Source organism: Talpa europaea (genome assembly GCF_964194135.1).
Source record: "Talpa europaea genome assembly, chromosome: 1".
In the NCBI taxonomy this organism is placed as follows: Eukaryota; Metazoa; Chordata; class Mammalia; order Eulipotyphla; family Talpidae; genus Talpa; species Talpa europaea.
In genome coordinates, this window is record NC_140073.1 from 37,591,411 (window position 1) to 37,610,486 (window position 19,076).

The 19,076-nt window shown below is 38.6% G+C and overlaps 1 pseudogene across 1 annotated transcript; it reads right to left on the reverse strand.

The window, feature by feature from the left end:
* Positions 1 to 15,011: 15,011 nt before the first annotated feature.
* LOC311175072 (cell division control protein 42 homolog) lies at positions 15,012 to 15,717 on the reverse strand (annotated as a pseudogene). Its single transcript has one exon. The product of its transcript is annotated as a cell division control protein 42 homolog (transcript).
* Positions 15,718 to 19,076: the final 3,359 nt, after the last annotated feature.

Genomic DNA, 19,076 nt, shown 5'->3' on the forward strand with positions numbered 1-19,076 from the left:
ATGTCTGTTCCCTTCCTGCTTCTGATTGAGTTTAGCCAGTAGAGGTCACTAGCAGGAGATCAGAAGGCAGTAGGAGGTAGAGCTCTGCATATTACAGTCACTGTCTCTATGTTGGCCACTGGTTAATGGTGGTAGTGCATCATCCCTGCTGTTTCTCTGCCCATGTTCTGATTATATTTTCTTTAGTTGCCCCCTTTGAGGAGCCATCTGTTGGGATCCTGACTGATACAATAATATTTTTGGTTTTTATAGGAATCATTTTTCTTTCTGTAAGAAACACCTGTTATTTTTTTGTGAAGTTGAGTTTATACTTCTAAAACATTAATATTAGGAGTTCTGAGGCAGCTGGAAAATAAAACCTAAGATAGAGGCTTTTCCCTGTTTGTTACTTGTTCAAATATATAAGAAAAAAGTAAACATACATTGGCTATAGACATATATTTTCCAGTTATAAAAGGAATATATAGCTTACATTTTTTTCAAGTACAAACCGTATGAAAAATAATCCCCTGTAAAGAAAATCACTGTTGGAAATATAGTAATATTTTTCCTACAATAATATCTTCTCTTAAGAAAGGAGGAAAATTATCCTGATAATATATTTTCCAGTATTTGTAATATGTAATACATTGTCTTTGTGTGTGTGTGCATGTTGTGAGTGTCACTCTCATTCCATAGAAAGAAATCCTGCATTTCTTTAGATACATTTGAATCTGTCCCTGAGCCACCATCTTGCCATCCATCCAGGTGGGAAATTCAGTGTCAGTTATTGCTTGAACATTTCCTCTTCATCCAGGATTATATAAGGTTTCTAGGGCTTTAATTATTGTGGAAAAACTTGAAATTACCTCAAATTATTTGATTATCTGTCCACATTGGTTTGTTGGGCAGATTCCCTTGTGTGTCATCTTCCTTGCCTGGCTGACTGATATTCCTTTACTGTCCTTGAAACTCAGAAATCTGGAATCAAATGAGTGAATCTAACAACGGCTGTACCCAGGCATAGCCTTCCTCTTTGAGGTTTTGACACAATCATGGACTCTGTTACAGAGCAAGATGGGTCTGAGCTCTTTCCTCGAACCAGAGGCTTCAGACTTCTAAATCTTCAGGAATCTCTTTCACCTCACTCTCAAAGGCATTGCTTTTCTTTTTCCCCTTCTCATTTCAACAGACAAGGAGAGCCTGTGTTGTCCGTAAGCGGTCTTTGCTCTTTGCTTTACAAAAATCTGAGGTCTAAATACCTGCTTGAATGGGAACAAGGAGCCTGGGGATAGGGGAACACAGAATTAATATCTCAACAAAATAAACTGTTACACAAAATTAAATTTTTTAACCTACTTTTTAATTTAAACATTTATACCACAAACATTTCTTCATATCTCATGTTTTCTGTATCACAAGGAAGGTAACCCATTATATGAGTGTATCATAGTTTATTTAACCAAATATGATAACCTTTAGATAGCTTATTCTAAAGCTCACCTTATCTTTATCTACTTTCTTTTTTTCACTAGTTATTCAGAAGCTAAAGTTATATTTTGATAATAGAACAGAACAAATTGGAAATAGTAGGCATAATTTGGAAGAATAACAACTTGGAACTGTATCTAAACTATGTAATATAATTTCTCTCCTTGGTGTGTGACCAACAGGGAGGCCTGTACAAAAGCCATTGGCATACTTAAGTTGTTTAGAAATATTTTTTTTCCAGAAATTAAGCAATTATTACAGAATGTCATCTAGATAGTTGAGTAAGAATGAATCTTACATGTCCATGGGAAAAATTTAAGATGGCTCTTATTCAAATTTATTTTTATTTAATTCTAAAAAATCCCGAAGTAACTAGCAATGACCTCTTAATTAAAGAACTAGTGCTGCTTTTCTGGTCGATTCTTTCCACAAAATATCTATATTGATCAATTTTACAGTTGCTGGTAAGAATCAGGGTATACCCTCAGCCAAATCTCCAAGTCATGCCTACAGGAGCCAAAAGCCATTAAAACCCCCAAGAGACCAAATGTTTCTTCTGTTGGTCCACAAATGGGGAGATGATATAACAGTTATTCTGAAGAGGCCAGCTAACCATCCTCAACTCACAGAGCCATCAATATATACACAGAGGGGAATGATGAAAAGGACAGGTTTTAGAGTCAGATATTTCTCATTCCTTCAACAAATATTTGATTACTTTACCATATGCCTTTATTACTAAGATGCTGAGAATGTCTCTGGAAACAAAACAGATAAAAAGTCCTGAAAGGAAGAGTGTTATGGGGTGAAATCAGAGAAGAACTAGGATGGGAGTTGCAGATAGTATAGGGTCTTTAGGCCATGGTAAGATCTTTGACTCTGGATGAGACAGAAAGCTACCAGAGAGTTTTGAAGAGAAAAATGTCATTACTGACATTTAAAAAGGATATATTCCAACCCTTGTGTAGAGAATAGACAATGGGCAGCCCAATAAATATAAGATCAAGGTTATGATAATCAAGTCACAGATTACAATAGCTAGGACAAACATTGTAATGTTGAGATGGAAGGAAGTAGTTGGAGTCTGAATATACTTTGAAAGCAGAGCCAACAGTACTTTGCTAATGGGTTGAAAGTGGCGTATAAGAAAAAGAGAGGCTTTAAAATGATGTTTTTGACCTGAACAAATGTGAGAATGGAGCAATAATAAACCAAGGCAATAGTGAGACAGGGGGAACAGGTTTAGGAAGAAAGATGATGTAGTTTAGGGCCTCCCCTGGTGGCGCAGGCGGTTGGGCGCAGCACTGTGAAGCTGTCCGCAGCCTCTGCAGTGCCAGTTCGATCCCAGCTGGCCAGCGAGGGTCCCACATGGCGTAGCAGACCTCTTCTGTCTCAGCCGCTGCTCCCCTCAGCAGTGAATTTCGTCAGTCTGTCTGTTCTGTTCCCTGCTCTGTCTCTGGTGAATCCTCTCACCCTCCCACACATCTGGCCTGTACCCCGTTTCTTGTATAAAATAAATAAAAAATCTTAAAAAAGAAAGAAAGAAAGATGATGTGGTTTATACATCTCAAGTAGACATCCTAATGGAAATATGGAGTAGTTAACTGACATCTAAATTAGAGTTTGGTGGAGAGATCCCGTGGGGGTCTTCATGTGTGAAGTTATTTAGAGCCATGAGACTGGAGTGAGAGTAAATAGAAAATAAGTTCAAAGATTGAATACTATGTTACACAAATACTAAGAATTAGGTTTGTGTTTTGAATTTAGCTCCTCATAAGCTCTGACACCTTCGATGACTTATTTAATCTCTCAACCTTTTTTTTGTTGTTGTTGCCTAATCCTGTAAAATGAAGATATTATTGACTAATATCCTTATGATTAGTGTGGTGACTAAGTGAATTTGTCATTTAACAAGCTTAGCACACTGCCTGGCACATGATAGTCTATAATTATTAGCTACTATTACTACTACTTTTAAAATCAGCATTTGTCTTCCAAAATACTGCTGACTGCTGTAGTGATAATATACTCACATCATTCATATTGTTGCTATGTCTATTGTTTATCTAGATAAAAAGTGGCAAATTAGAAGTGTGCACTTTAAGCTACATTTTCACATAAAAGCTCTTTTCAACTGTTAACTTTTGTTCCTTTTTTTTTTTTTGTGGGACCCTCGCCGTGGCCGGGGATTGAACTGGCGCTGCAGAGGCTGTGGGCAGCCAACCCAGTGCTCAACTGCTGCGCCACCAGGGGAGGCCCTCAACTGTTAACTTTTGAAGTCCTCCTAAATATTTTGAAGTCCTCCGAAATATTTAATTTTGCTTTAATCTATTTTGAAAATTTTCAGTTATTTTTATTTAACTGCCAAGTCTATAATGCAAAACAAGAGTCTCTTCTTTAAAGTTTTAACATTCAATATGGCTGACTGCTACAAAAATAAAAACATGGTTGGTGAAGTTTGTTTGAAATAAGAACTCCCTTCTCTAACAAGTTTGAATAACCACTTGGTCTGGAAATTATTTTACCCTATATAAAAATGCCTTCTCATTTTAAAAATAAATAACATCATCCTATTGTTTTCGCACTTTGAAATACATTCTTTTTTTTTTTTTTAAAGATTTATTGATTGATTGATACATGCATACATACAAGCACTGGGTACAGTCAGAAGCACGGGAGGGTGAGAGAATTCACCAGAGTCAGAGCAGGGAGCAGAGCAGGCAGAAGGACTGAAGTACACTGCTGAGGGGAGCAGCGGGCGGCAGGAGAGGTCTGCGCGTCATGTGGGACCCTCCTCTGGTGGCCGGGGAGAAGCCGGGGATCGAACCGGCGCTGCAGAGGCTGCAGGAAGCTTCGCAACCCAGCGCTCAACCGCTGCGCCACCAGGGAGGCCCTGAAATACATTCTGATCTCATTTTTGTAGAAATCCACCTGAGATTATTTAGGAAAACAATTACTGTATTAAAGACAGGCATTTTGTTCTCTAGTGGATGAAAGCCAATATTTTTTAGTTTCAGGGTGGTTTCAGAATTTCTTTTCTTTGGCCTGTTGCTTAGGTGGCAAGGGTATCAATGGAAAAGCAAAAGGACAGAGACATAACTAAGTCAAAATTTTTCATTTGTTGTATTTCTTCTTTGCACATGACCCAAGAGAAAAATTTAATCTAGTCTACCAGTAGACTAATAATTCCTTAGATATTGGTCATAATAAAAGGAACGTGTCCTTTAAAACCAATGTTTTCTAGAATTGAAGTTCAAAGTAAAGTGCGCAATTCCCTTCTTTGCTGCTAGGTGGCAATTAATACCTTGGAGAGAAAAAAAAAATCCTGCCTCCCTCCCCCAGCTTTCCCCACCCAAAAAGATACGTGCATTTTCTCTTCCTTAAGGTAAGAATTCTCCTAAGGATAATATTCTCCTTCCTGCTTTGTTTTGTCCCAATGAATTTACATTCACCTTTTCCTTTAATTGTTAAGAGTAACACATACAAATCTAACAGACTGCTATAGCTAAGGAAGAATAGATCATATCTTTTAAAGAGGGTGTTTTCCAGAGTGTATGTTCATGAGTGATATTGAGTAGGAAGTTGCTATAATTTCCCTACAGGGATTTTTTTTTTTTCAATTTTACTAAAAAATTTCCTGTGAAAGGAATTACAACTGGCCCTTGTTAATGTTATGCCAAATGTAATATAATTCAATATGAAACAAAAATGGAGAAAGAAAATAATTTTGAAAGTCCAAAAAGCAATTTCAACACATTGAAATTCAATAATGAAGTATAGGAAATAGAATAAAATAATTCTTCATGAGAGTAACAGAGAGGTATAATATAAATGTTTTTTTCCACTTTATTCAGATTTATCTGCTCCTAGCAAAATTATTTAAAGACTACACATAGTTTCTATGTGTTGTAAATCTAGCGAATCTATTCTACACCCTTTTTGAAATAGGTTATATTGTGTACATTGCTTTTGTCAGCTTTTTTACCAAAAGAATGATGGAGTAGGTATGATGGAGCAAGCTTTATATAAAAATCCAAATATCAAGTCCCTGTTCAAAGATGACTGTCAGTTTTGGTCTTAAACCAAGGATTCTCCCCAAGCTAACACCAAAAAGAAAAGCTGCTTCTGGCATTCTAGGCCTTCCCTGCATCCAGATGGCCTGTCTGTAGCCTGGCCAGAACCAAACCCTTCCTGCTGCCTTTTCATGCTGGCCTTGGATGACAGCCCCAGGCTACACCAGCTCCCATACCCCGTTAACTCTTCAATACCTGCGATTTTTAAGACGAGCTGGGACTTCCAATATGAATTTGGTTGAAAGGGTAAATCAAGTTTTAAGCTTGAAGCTTCGCTTCTGAAATATTTATCCACCTCACCTCTCCCCACCCCTCCCATAGGCTTCCTCCCAAAGTAGCTCAGCCAGCCAATTGGCATCAGAGGAGCACCGTTTGGAAGGGAGTGTGTGTGGGCAGCTTGCAGGTGAGGACAGAGCTGCCAAGACAGACCATGCGGTTAGTCCTGTGCCTACATCCAGTACCGGACTGTGCCTCTCCAGAGCATTTGTATATACACAGTAGCTCTGCTGTCCAGGGTGTGGGTTATTTCAAAAAGTGTTTTTTAAAATAACTCGTTGTTGGGCCTCCCCGGTGGCGCAGCGGTTGAGCGCTGGGCTGCGAACCTGCCCACAGCCTATGCAGTGCCGGTTCGATCCCAGGCCGCCAGCGAGGGTCCCACATGGTGTGCAGACCTCTCCTGCTGCGCCCACTGCTTCCCTCAGCAGTGTGTTTCGTCAGTCTGCCTGTTCTGTTCCCCACTCCGGCTCTGGTGAATTCTCTCACCCTCGCGTGCTCTGACTGTACCCAGTGCTTGTATAAATAAATAAATAAATCTTTAAAAAATAAAATAAAATAACTCGTTGACAAGACTTATGTTCAGTAAACAAGGATGCATAATGGATGATCATGCGTGGATTTAGGTGAGAACTTTTCTGAAGTAGTTGTGCCAGAAACACCAATCTAGTCTAGATTTGAAAAGCACCCTTGGAAATCTTACTAGTGGCAGTCATTGTTTTCGAAGGTGGTTTGTATGTGGGAATTTCACTAGAAGGTAATACAGAAAGCAAATTCTGTATCTAAAGGCAAAATTTCCCTTTGGTGTTAATTTTTTCCACAGAGAGATGTTAATAACGATTTACAAGGTTGCTTCTCAGTTGGCCAGGATACATATTTTCAGATGAAAGCCTGTGACTGTGTCACTTTCTTTCCCTTTTGTTTTTGAATCTCATTTCTTAGTTCTCTGCTTGCTGTTATTTTTAATTATTATTATTACTATGCTTGTTGCCAAGCTATTCTACTTTCCACAGAGTTGATTAGAGACCTGAGAACTCCAGGCCAACATAAAATCCTGGTTTCCAAATCATAATACATGAACAAAGGAAAAAAATGGCAAAATTACTAGCTTTTATAGAACTCTTAAAAAAACAACAACCAAAAACTAAGGAACCTAGAGCTGTAGAGAATGGAGTTTAAAAACAGGAACCCATAAACGGATCAAAAGCCATGTAACATTGAGATGAAAAGAAAGTATATAAAAGAGATTGTAAACATAGACCTGATATGTCTATTGATTTTCATTATTTAGCCTGAAGTGCTTGGTGGCTACTCAGCAATAGAACCTCTCTTAACTAACATAAAAAGGCACTCTGGCATCAGCTTCCCATTTGTGGCTTCAGAACTGAAACCTTTCCCTTGACCCTCTCTACGAGCCTAGCTCTGTTCTGATTTTCACTCCCTGGGTTTCAGCTTCACCACTTGCTTCTCAAAGTTGCCTGGCCCACAAATGCACAAAGTTGTCTTATGTGGATGACCTTGTCTCCTTGTAACTAAGACAATAAAAATTGGGGCTCTCCGTCCAGCTCTTAGCTGGATGTGTCAGGCCACCTTTGGTAACATTTCTCCCAGCTAGACCCAGTCCTCAGGATTCTTCCTTCTGTGAAAACACAGTGAACTAGACAGACATCTAGGAAATACTATATCCTCTCAAGAGATGTGAATCACCTATGGTTCAGTAGAACCACAGTCTGGAAAGAGCAAAAAAATGTAGAAAGAGCAAAAAAGCTGCATCATTTCTTTACAAAAACATCTATTTTTCAGTTTTATACATTACCTTGTACATAACTTATCAATCTTTTCTTACTGATGACTGATACCTGATGGATTGCAATTGGACTTTCATAGAACTCTAAAGTACTACTCCCACTTGAAAGTGTGAGGAAAAAATGTATGAAAACAAAAAAGGAACTAACATGTGAAGTTAGAATCCACTTTTCCTCTTAGAATATCTGAATAAAAACTCAAAGAGGAAGATAAGTCATGTAATGTTGGTTTGAATAAGTCAACTAATGTTGGTTAATGCTCTTTTAAAAATGTATTTTATTTTACTTCCCCTTTCATTTTGAGAGGAGAGGCAAAAACTTGAAAGTACCATTCCATTCTAGTCTAAAAAGAAACTTGCTGGCTTGGGAAATATTAGAAATTTACGAAAAGCAATACATCTCCCCCTAATTAAAGTGTTGTATTTCCCTCTACCTTCCCCATTACCAAGAGAATATATAAATATGTGTGTGTGTATGTAAAAGGCATCCTTGCATAAAACCCTTAGACCAGATTTCACAATTTTTGTCCTATGCTAATGAGAAATCTTTATTTAGTTTCAGTCTTTCCAAATAAGCTTGTATGTGTCCAATCCAGCAAATGCTGGAGTCGGTCCTCTTTGTCCTCTCTCCCTTGACCCCCTGCTGAAACCTGGCTCAGTCTGTTCGTGAAACTACACCCATGTCTACAGAGCATTTTTATCATTTCACAGGGTCACACAGTACTATGGGTGGGGGACTCCATTCAGGCCAGGAAGATGATAGAGATTGGCAGCTGTTCAGTTTAGCTGGCTCAAGGGAAGTTCAGCTTCCTTGTCCATTCACAGTCTGTCTCTTCTGTGCTGACCTTTGACTAACTGACAGGACTCTCCAGCTCAGAACCTGTTTCCTCTTTGCCCACACTCCTTTTCTTCTCCACATTGTCCGTACTTCTGAATGGAAGAGGGGAAAGCCTGAGGAATAGGTGCTGGGGAGAGGAAAAGTAGAAAAGTATGGCTTCCTGACTTTGGAACCCATGAGGTTCACCCTTTGATTAAGGGTGTGGTACTTACCTTTAAAGGATGTCAATATATCTCATGCAAAATTTTTTTTTTAAATTGATTGATTGATTGATTTATACATACATACATACAAGCACTGGGTACAGTCAGAAGCGCGGGAGGGTGAGAGAATTCACCAGAGCCAGAGCGGGGAGCAGAGCAGGCAGAAGGACCGAAGTACACTGCTGAGGGTTGCAGCGGGCATGGCAGGAGAGGTCTGCGTGACATGTGGGACCCTCCTTTGGAGGCTGGGGAGCAGCCGGGGATCGAACCGGTGCTGCAGACGCTGTGGGCAGCTTCCCAGCCCAGCGCTCAACCGCTGCGCCACTGGGGAGGCCCTCATGCAAAATTTTTATAACATGGAGAATTTAGTATGTTCTGTGCATCAGTGTAGCTTACATACCGTAGGAGAATATGCTAGCCCATCTGTAACTATCCATGATTGTTTTTAAACTCCATATTTAATGGAAATTTTACAAATATTTTGCTTTCATTTTATTGTTATTATTGTCAGTAGCTCCACTATAGAGAAATTGAAATTGATTCTCAGAAAAATTACTATGCATACATACATTGATCAAGTAGCTTATAGAATCTGATGCTGAAGCCTTTCAAAATGCAAAATATTTTATGATCATCTAATTGACTTTGAGAGACACAATTAAAATGTACTTAAGCCCTACCATACCATGTTTAAAATTTAAGACAAAGGTAAACAATATGGGGTAATGATTGTTAAATTGAAGCTACCATTGCATTTATAAAAGTAAGATTTGATTGTATTTTCCTGGCTTTCTTTCCCCTGTGATGATTTTAGTATGGTGGCTGAGTCGTATATATGGCATCTTTTCTCCTGCTAACTTCATACAATGCCATCTCTCATTTGGGGGTATCTATAACCCTTACATCTAGCCCACTCTTTTTACCTTCCAAAAGGGGCACTCAACTAAAACCAGAAAAACTTTTTCTAGTTCGTTGGCTACTTGTTGAAGGCAATTGACTGCTTTTCAATAGAAAACATTTCCTTCCCCCATTGTGCCTCCTCTACCCGCTAAAACACTTCACAAAGGTCTGACTGAGCCCTCTTGCAATTGCCAGATATAGTTCCTTAAATAAACAAAACAAAACAAAAGAAGCTGTTGTCACAGACATGAAATATTTTAAGAGTCATTCTCTACTGTCCATGTCCTACCCATGGCAGGGGAGGAAACTGAGGCCCAGAGAAAAAGGGTATAAACTAATTTCTACAGCAAGGATTCCTCACTTTTTCTGTACCATGGACTGTAGCAGTCTGGGGAAGCTTATGGATTTCCTCTCAAAATAATGCTTTTAAGAACACAAAATAAAGTATGAAAAATTGTGACCCTTCCTTACATCACATACAAAATTAAACCTAAGTGGATTAAAGACCTAAATATAAGAAAAGCTAAAGCTATCCAATTCTTAGAAGGAAATATAATGGAAAATCTTTATGACTATAAATTAGGCAATGGTAGTTTTTTTGGTCTTTTTAAAATAGCTGTATTGAAATATCAATACTATTGATATTTCATTATCTGGCAATTCCACTATAAAATTCATCCATTTAAAATATATGTATATTTTATATATGTTATATATTATTTAAAGATATATATTCATATATTATACACAAATACATGTGCAATATTCATATATTATACATATATACAGATACAATTTAGTGGCTTTTAGTATATTTACAGAATTGTGCCACTGTTAATCACAATGATCTAATTTTAGAACCCAAGTTATTTGTTATTGAACACTAAGGAGGATTTATTGATTCATGTACAGAGATGATCAGATAATAATACTAAGGGCTGGAATTTTTTCAACCTGTTCTTCTCCTATTTTGGCAAAAAAATAAATAAAAACATCTTCATTGACATTATTATTCATGCATTTAAAGTATACAATACTAGGTAGTTTTTGATTTATTCACAGAGTTGTGCAACCATCACTTAGGCAATTATTTTCTTAGATATGACCCCAAAAGCACAAGCAACAAAGAAAAAAATATAATCTCAAAATCGAAAACTTCTTTGCTATAAATAAATAAAGTCAATGAAATGATAACCCACAAAATGGGAAAAAGTATTTGCAAGTCATATACCTGAAACAGTACTTGTATTCCGCATATATAAAGAACCCTTACAAATTAATTATTATTAAAAAATCAAACGACCCAACTAAAGCACAGGCAAAGAATTTGAACTTATACTTCTCCCAAAAAGATATACAAATGTCCTATAACCTCATGAAAAGATACTCAACATCATTAGCCATTAGGGGAATGCAAACCACAATGAAATACCACTTCATACCCACTAGGATGGCTGTCACACAGTAATAAGAGTTGGAGAGGATATTGAAACATTGGATCCCTCAAACACTGCTGGTGGTTGGTATCATAATTGCAACAATTTTGGAAAATAGTCTGGCAATTCTTCAAAGGTTGAACATATGACCCAGAAATCCTATTGCTAGGTATAAACCCACTGAAAATGAAAACTTATCCAACATAAAAACTTGTGTGAATGTTCATAACAGCATTAGTCAAATGGATAAGAAGTACAAACAACCTAAAGATTCATCAGCATGAATAAACAAAATATGTGTGGGGGCTCAAAAAGAAAATCATCCCATACCCCCTGGGTTCTTCTAGGCTGGCAAATAATCAAACAAGTAGCAGACAGATTGGAAAGAGAAAAAATTGAAACGTTTAATAATAACATTTATACCTCCTGTACACATGGGAGTGACTCACTCACATGACTTCAGAATCTTCTTAAATAGCTTAGGTAAGTCTAGGGAGGTTAGGGGAAGAAAGGGAAAGGTTAGTTAGGTAGTTTACCAAGGAAGGAAAAATAGACAAAAGTATGCAGATGAAGTTCTGCCTTCTCCATTGAAAAGAGGTAAGGAAAAAAGTCTTTTTGGAAGAAGCCCTAACAGAAAAAAGTTTACATATAGGTATCCTTTTCAAAAACTACCTCCACCCTGCTTTCTGAGCTCCTCCCATTAAATTAGCCTTTTGCCAAAAGGACATTTTCAGGTGGCATATTTGTTGTTCCCTTACCTGTGCGTTAGCCAAACAATGGAATAGTATTTTGTGATGAAAAGAACCTCAACAATTTTATGCTAAGTGAAGGAAACCAGTTCTAAAGGACCACATATGATTCCATTTATATGAATGGTCCGTAATAGGCAAATCTAGAAAGATGGAAAGTCCATTAGTGGTTGTCTAGGGCTGGCCAGTGGAGGGAATGAGAATGGGGAGTGACTGCTACTGAGTAATGGGTTTCTTTTTGTGGTGATGAGAATGTTCTAAACTTAGATTGTAGTAAATGTTACATAATTTTGTGACTAACGCAGTAAAGCCATTGAAATATGCACTTTATTTTTTTTAATTTTTAAATTTTTTTTAATTTTTAAATTTTTTTAAAGATTTATTTATTTATTTATACAAGCACTGGGTACAGTCAGAAGCGCAGGAGGGTGAGAGAATTCACCAGAGCCAGAGCGGGGAGCAGAGCAGGCAGAAGGACCGAAGTACACTGCTGAGGGGAGCAGCGGGCGGCAGGAGAGGTGCTCGCCATGTGGGATCCTACCCCTGCGGCGGGGGAGCAACCGGGGATTGAACCGGCGCTGCAGAGGCTGTGCCACCGGGGAGGCCCTGAATTATGCACTTTAAATGGGTGAGCATTATTTATTTTTTGAAGGATTTTTTTGTTCATCTGTTTACTACTTCTAAAAAGAATGCATATACAATGAAATGAGACACCATAAAGCATTTGTTCAACAGTAGTGAATCTATAAGAATTAAGATTTGGGGAGAGTAGATAAGATTACCTAAACTTTTTTTTTCACCCAGAAGTGATTTATTTATTTATTTTTATTTATTAATTTAAAAAATTTTTTATATCATTGTTCATTTTTAAACAATATTTGCTTCCCCTACCCCCTCAGGTGTAGTCCCCATAGAGTTTCCTTCACCAATGCACCCGTGCACCATCACCTCAGTCCCCTGTGCTCCTCCCTCACTCCCTCTGATTCTTCTCCCACCTCCTCCCCTGCAGTATCTCCGAGTTAATTGTCCATTTTTGCTTTGTTGTGGTTTTTTACTGTTAATTTTTTTTATACTGATGTCTTATTTGGTTTCTCTATATTTCTGGCATAAGTGAAACCATCCGATATCACTGACCATAATTCCTTCTAGCTCCATCCACATTGCTGCGAATAGCATGAGTTTATCTTTTTTGATTGCTGAATAATATTGCATTGTGTATATATGCCACATCTTTTTTTTTTAAAGATTTATTTATTTATACATAAATACATACATACATACATACAAGCACTGGGTACAGTCAGAAGCGCAGGAAGGTGAGAGAATTCACCAGAGCCAGAGCAGGGAGCAGAGCAGGCAGAAGGACCGAAATACACTGCTGAGGGGAGCAGCGGGCATGGCAGGAATGGTCTGCGTGCCATGTGGGACCCTCCTCCGGTGGCCGGGGAGCAGCTGGGGATCGAACCAGCGCTGCAGAGGCCGCGGGCAGCTTCACAACCCAGCCCTCAACCGCTGTGCCACCGGGGAGGCCCAACGGCACATCTTCTTGATCCATACCTAAACATTTTTAAAAGTGGAGAAATTGTAGCCACAATGAGGTGATAAAAACCCCTATTAAGACTTATGAAGAGGGCCTCCCTGGTGGTGCAGGCGTTTGAGCGTCGCACTATGAAGCTCTCTGCAGCCTCTGCAGCTCACGTTGGATCCCTGTTGGCTGGGGAGAATCCCACTTGGCGAAGCAGACTTCTTCTGTCTCACCTGCTGCTCCCCTCAGCAATGTATTTCGTCAGTCTGCCTGTTCTATTCCCTGCTCTGTCTCTGGTGAATCCTCTCACCCTTCTGCGCATCTGGCCTGTACCCTGGTTCTTGTATAAATAAATAAATCTAAAAATAAAATAAAAAATAAAGTTAAAAATAAAAATTAAAAAAAAAAGACTTATGAAGAGCCTTTAAAAAACTCCTTCCATGGTTTTTATTAGAGAGCCTCAATTTACTACTCGAGGGGTCTCCCTATGCAAAACATAAATAAGGGGGTTTCCCTAACTGGTTCCATATTGTTAAATGTTTTCCCACCCCACCCCATCCGCAGCTTCTGAATGAAGCATCCTCCATCCTCATAGCTTGAAAGAGGATGTGAGCCATTCCATAGACGACTGTCTCCTTGCACAGTCCCTCGTGTTTCCTCTATGTACCAGGTCTCCAGCTGTGTTCTGGGAATATCATATCACACACTATTAAGCTGCATATCTATGCTAAGCATATAAGACAATGAGTAACAGGGAAAATTTTTTTTGTTTTGTTTCATTTTTTAGTTATGCGCTTAATCCATCTGATGTATTTCAAAAGGTGCAATACTTTTTTTCATTTATCAGTGAAAGAAGTTAGAAATTACTTTAAAAAATCCCCTTGAAAGTCACAGTCACATATGTGGTACATTCTAATAAAGAGGAGGGGCAACACAGGTTCCATGTACTTTCAGGAGTTTCATCAAATATGGGACCTACTCATGGGTGGAGAAAATAGACAGCTTTCAAAAAGAAGTATGTTATTAAATGAGGCATATTATTCCACTCTTCCCTAAAAGCACCAGGTGCAGAACATGCTTTGTAAACGAGATCATGTGGAATCAACCCATCCCTCTCGCCATTACAGGCTATCCCATAGTTAATGATTTAAAAAATATGACTAAATAAAACAAACCCCTCAACACTCCCCTCTCCATCTCTAGGGAGAAAACTAGATAGCCCAGATTACTCTCAAGAGCAGAACCCGGGAGCAGCCTCAACAATCCAAATCACCTTGTTAGAGTCATCAGAAGAAGGCCTTGCTTTTAAAAACAACAAAAAACATTCTTTAAAAACAAAAAAACAAAAAAACAAAAAAAAAAAATGAGGGCCTCCCCGGTGGCACAGCAGTTGAGCACTGGGTTGCGAAGCTGCAGCCTCTGCAGCGCCGGTTCGATCCCCGGCTGCTCCCCGGCCACTGGAGGAGGGTCCCGCATGGCGCGCAGACCTCTCCTGCCGCCCGCTGCTCCCCTTAGCAGTGTACTTTGGTCCCTCTTCCTGCTCTGGCTCTGGTGAATTCTCTCACCCTCCCGCGCATCTGACTGTACCCAGTGCTTGTATGTACAAACAAACAAACAAACAAACAAATAAATAAATAAATCTTAAAAAAAAATGAGTACTGATTCCTTTTCTGAAAATATACAATTACTCAAAATTTACTAGTATTGAGAGAGGTTGGGGCCATACTTATGGACCCTTGACACACAGATGCATGTGGGTAGGTAAAAGGTCTTTATCATTATTGCAAAACTGAATTTTAATTTTTAATCTTTAGTTTGATTTAAACATTGCTTTTAGCACGATGCCAACACCAGCTGGGCAGAGAGGGCTCTAGAGAGGTGTTCATAGTAGCACACACCTGCAGCTCTTCTTGGACTCTGGAGCCAGTATTACTTCATCAAATATATTCTTTATACTTTTCTGTGTGAGTGCAGAATGCTTCACATACTTGACAGCCTTCAGGTCACAGCCCAGCTTTTCAGTAATCTCCGAAGTGATAGGCTTCTGCTTGTTCTTGGCAGGTTTCTCAAGAGAAGTGGGGTCATCTCTGAGATCAATTTGGGTACCCACCCAGCTAGAAAGGAGTTTTTGAAGGGTGGTGAGTTATCTCAGGCATTCACTTGTCTTTCACATTTTCAAATGTGGATGGAGAGACCACTGAAAAACACACTAGAAATACATCTGACTGTGGATAACTCTGTGGTCATAATCTATCATAATCCTCTTGCCCTGCAGTATCAAAAAGTCCCAAAGTAAGTGGCTCTCCACCCATCTTAACTGTGGTTGCATTGTTGTCAAAAACAGTTGGTACATACTCGGATGGAAATTGTTTGTTGTCTAGGATATCAGGAGACATATTGTACCAAAAACACCATCACCCACAACAACATGCTTAATTGTCTGCATTGCTGAGACAGTTTTGTATCCATCTTAAATATAATGCAAAATCAATGATAACATTAACTTCTGTGTCAGGGCATTTTTTGATTGAGCTTTATTATTTATGAATTATATCTCAATATAGATGTTTAAAAAATAAACACCTAAGAATTCAAAGAATACCAATTATGTGAAATGCAGTTATCAAAATATAAAAAACAAACATGAATAGTAATATATTACGTACCTTATTAACACATTAAATTATAAGTTGTAGAAGCAAATCTGTTAACTACCGTAATTTTGAAATGGCAGTGAGTGAGATATCAGCTACAAATGTAAAAACAATAAGAAGGGCCTCCCTGGTGGCACAGTGGCTAAAGTCCCAGTATTATCAAGCTATCACCAGCCACTGTGGCACGAATTTGATCCCCGGCCGGCCAGGGAGCTAACCCACTTGAGGCACTTGAGGCACTTGAGGCAGCAGACCTCTCCTGTCTCACCAGCTTCTCCCCTCAGTGGATCTGCCTGTATTTTAGTAGATCTGCCTGTTCTGCTCCCCACTCTGTCTCTGGTGAATCTTCTCACCCCTTCCCCCCTGAACCTTTGTCCTATACCCCAGTTCTTCTATGCATAATAAAAATAAACCTTTAAAAAAATAAGAAAATCTTTGATTACTATGGGCAAAAAGTTGTAAGCACTGCTAAAGCTGTGTGGTTTTCTCGTCTACATTAATAACTGAGGGACTCTATGACCAATTTAAACCTACAAATGGGAAGAGGTGAAAGATAAGAGAGAAATGCAGAAGATCCTGAAAAAAATACTAAATTTCAATTAGAGGTCACTGAAATTTGTGCTGTAATTTTTTTCCCTGGCAAATTCATGGACACACTGAATTTCGTCTCTAGACCCTTCACTGGGGGAGGTTGGTCCGTCCAGGGAGAGTTAGTGAGAGAGCTAATTTACAATCCATGTCTCCTGATTTGCTTTAGTTTTCTATTTAGTTATTTTTTTTCTCTTTTAAAAAAGGGCATCAGGTAAAAAGGATGAGTTTTATTTAAACTGCAAGATTGAGGGCCTCCCTTGGTGGCGCAGCGGTTGAGCGCTGGGTTGCGAGGTTGCCCGCAGCCTCTGTAGCGCCGGTTCGATCCGCGGCCACCGGCGAGCATCCCACAAAAAAATAGATAAATAAATAAACTGCAAGATTGAATCAATTTGGGAAAAAAAGACTGTTATGTGGGAGTTTCTAAAGAAAAAAGAATTTTGACTGACCCTTCCCTTCCTACTCTATTCCTGTGTCACCCCCACCACCCCACCTTCCATACAACCTCCACCCCATGCATCTCTCCATCACCAAATGAATTTATAATGCTTCTCCCTATCAGTGGAAGACACTGATTTAGAGAAATAGTTGTTTGGAGCTGTAGTAGAAATGTAGATTTTGAAGTTTTCTCAAAGGGAATATTTTCAGTAATTTGCAAAGTTAGAAGTATTTGGAAACAGGATGGGATAACTGAGTTGAAACCACTGATTATGGATTTTACAGAAATTTAGTCATTTTTTTTGTTCAGATGGGAGCTTACCAGGACATGTCCTCTTTAAAGATAGTTGCTGATACACATGTCACTAAACGGAGGAAAACAGAGACAATCAAGTTGTTTGTCTCCATTATCTTGAGACATCAACAAGTATCAGATGATTACAATACAGGTACCCACACATAGAGTAAATAATTTTTAAAATGAGAATGGTATGTATGGCATTCCTGCCACTGTTTGAAAGCTGAGACAAGAATGTTTCTGGGCAACATCTGAACTTTGCCTTATTTCTAGATCAGTTCCATATTATAATAAAGTACAGCCCAATAGTAGAACAGGGGTGGTGGTTTGGGTTGGGCACTGAGACTGGTGGCTACTTCAGTACTGAAATTTACAAGGTTGGACAAACCATGATCATAGTTTCTGAATTAAAGAAAGAGGATGTGTTTGACCATGGAGTTTTATAGTTATTTCTGTCAAATAAACAATATAGATTTTATGGGCAATATATTTTGTATACCAAAACACTAAAATCAAGGACAGAATATTTAAAATGGACATTATCTGGAAAACCCAGGTTAAAAACTGATTGTCATACTTACAGATTTTAGGCCATCTTATGGATGTCCCATATCAAGAGAATTAGGGACTCAGGAAGGAACAGATTTAATACCATCAGTCAGAATTCTAAACCAAAGCAAGGTCATGAGCTCAGAACCCAGCAATTGAGGTCCAGATATCCAGGTACACACTCAGAGCAAAGGTCAGGGAAAGCCACTAATCAGAAGCCAACAAAAAAGAGGCAACCAGATCAACTCAAAGACCTGGGGGATGAAGATAGGTAGCCATACACTCAGGGCAATGCTTCTGGAATGAGAGCGCCCCAGGACTGATGGAGTAGTACAAAAAGGCAAAGCAGAAGACATGAGGTTCAGTAATGGAGCAGTGGAATGGGTCCTGCCTCAAATCTACAGATTTGCTGATTCTGATTGGGACAGAACTTAATCCCTGCATGGCCAACCTGAACCTGCAAGTGGGAGAAGAGGAGACATGGGGCAGAGATTGGAGAGTTGAGGAGGAAATGGAGGTGGAGTATCAGCTGCTTCTGGTGAGCAAAATCCTGACAAATTATATCTATGTATCTATCTGTAGTTAAATAAAGATCATATTAATAGCAACAATAACAATAAAAGTTAATGCTTTTATAGCAGTTCTGTCTTACTATGGTTAGCACTTTAAATGTTAATTTTTTTAATCTTTAGATCATGCCTATTAAGTGTTACTATTGTTATGTGCATTGTGCAAAAGAGAAACTGAGGCACAGAAAAGTTAAAGTGATTTGCCTAAAGTTAAAGTGATTTGCCTAAAGTCATGAAATTAGTGAGTATTAGAGGTAAGCACTGGCTTCAATCTTCCTCACTATTCCCTAGCTCTCTTGGTATTTGTGTGTGTGTGTGCATGTGTATGTCTAAATATTTGTGTATATATATATATATATATATGCACATATATGTATAGATGCAGTGGTGTCTTAGTGCTTGTTTGAATTGGGTTACAAGAGCCAAGTGTTCATATCCCTTCCGAATTCCACATTAAGTGGCATCATATTGGTAGCTTGAAGTTTGGCTAAGGTGGAATTATTTACATCATGGAAATTGGCAAAGACTATAAATCAGAGCTTTAATTATTTGAAGGGCTGGCTCATCAACACACCACTTAGTATACACATTGCATAGATACACTTATTATATGGCATATGTAACCAAAAAGATAAAGGCACATTATAAGCCAAAAATATAGTAAAAATCCCCAAATATAGAACAAAGTTTAAGAATACTAAGTATGATA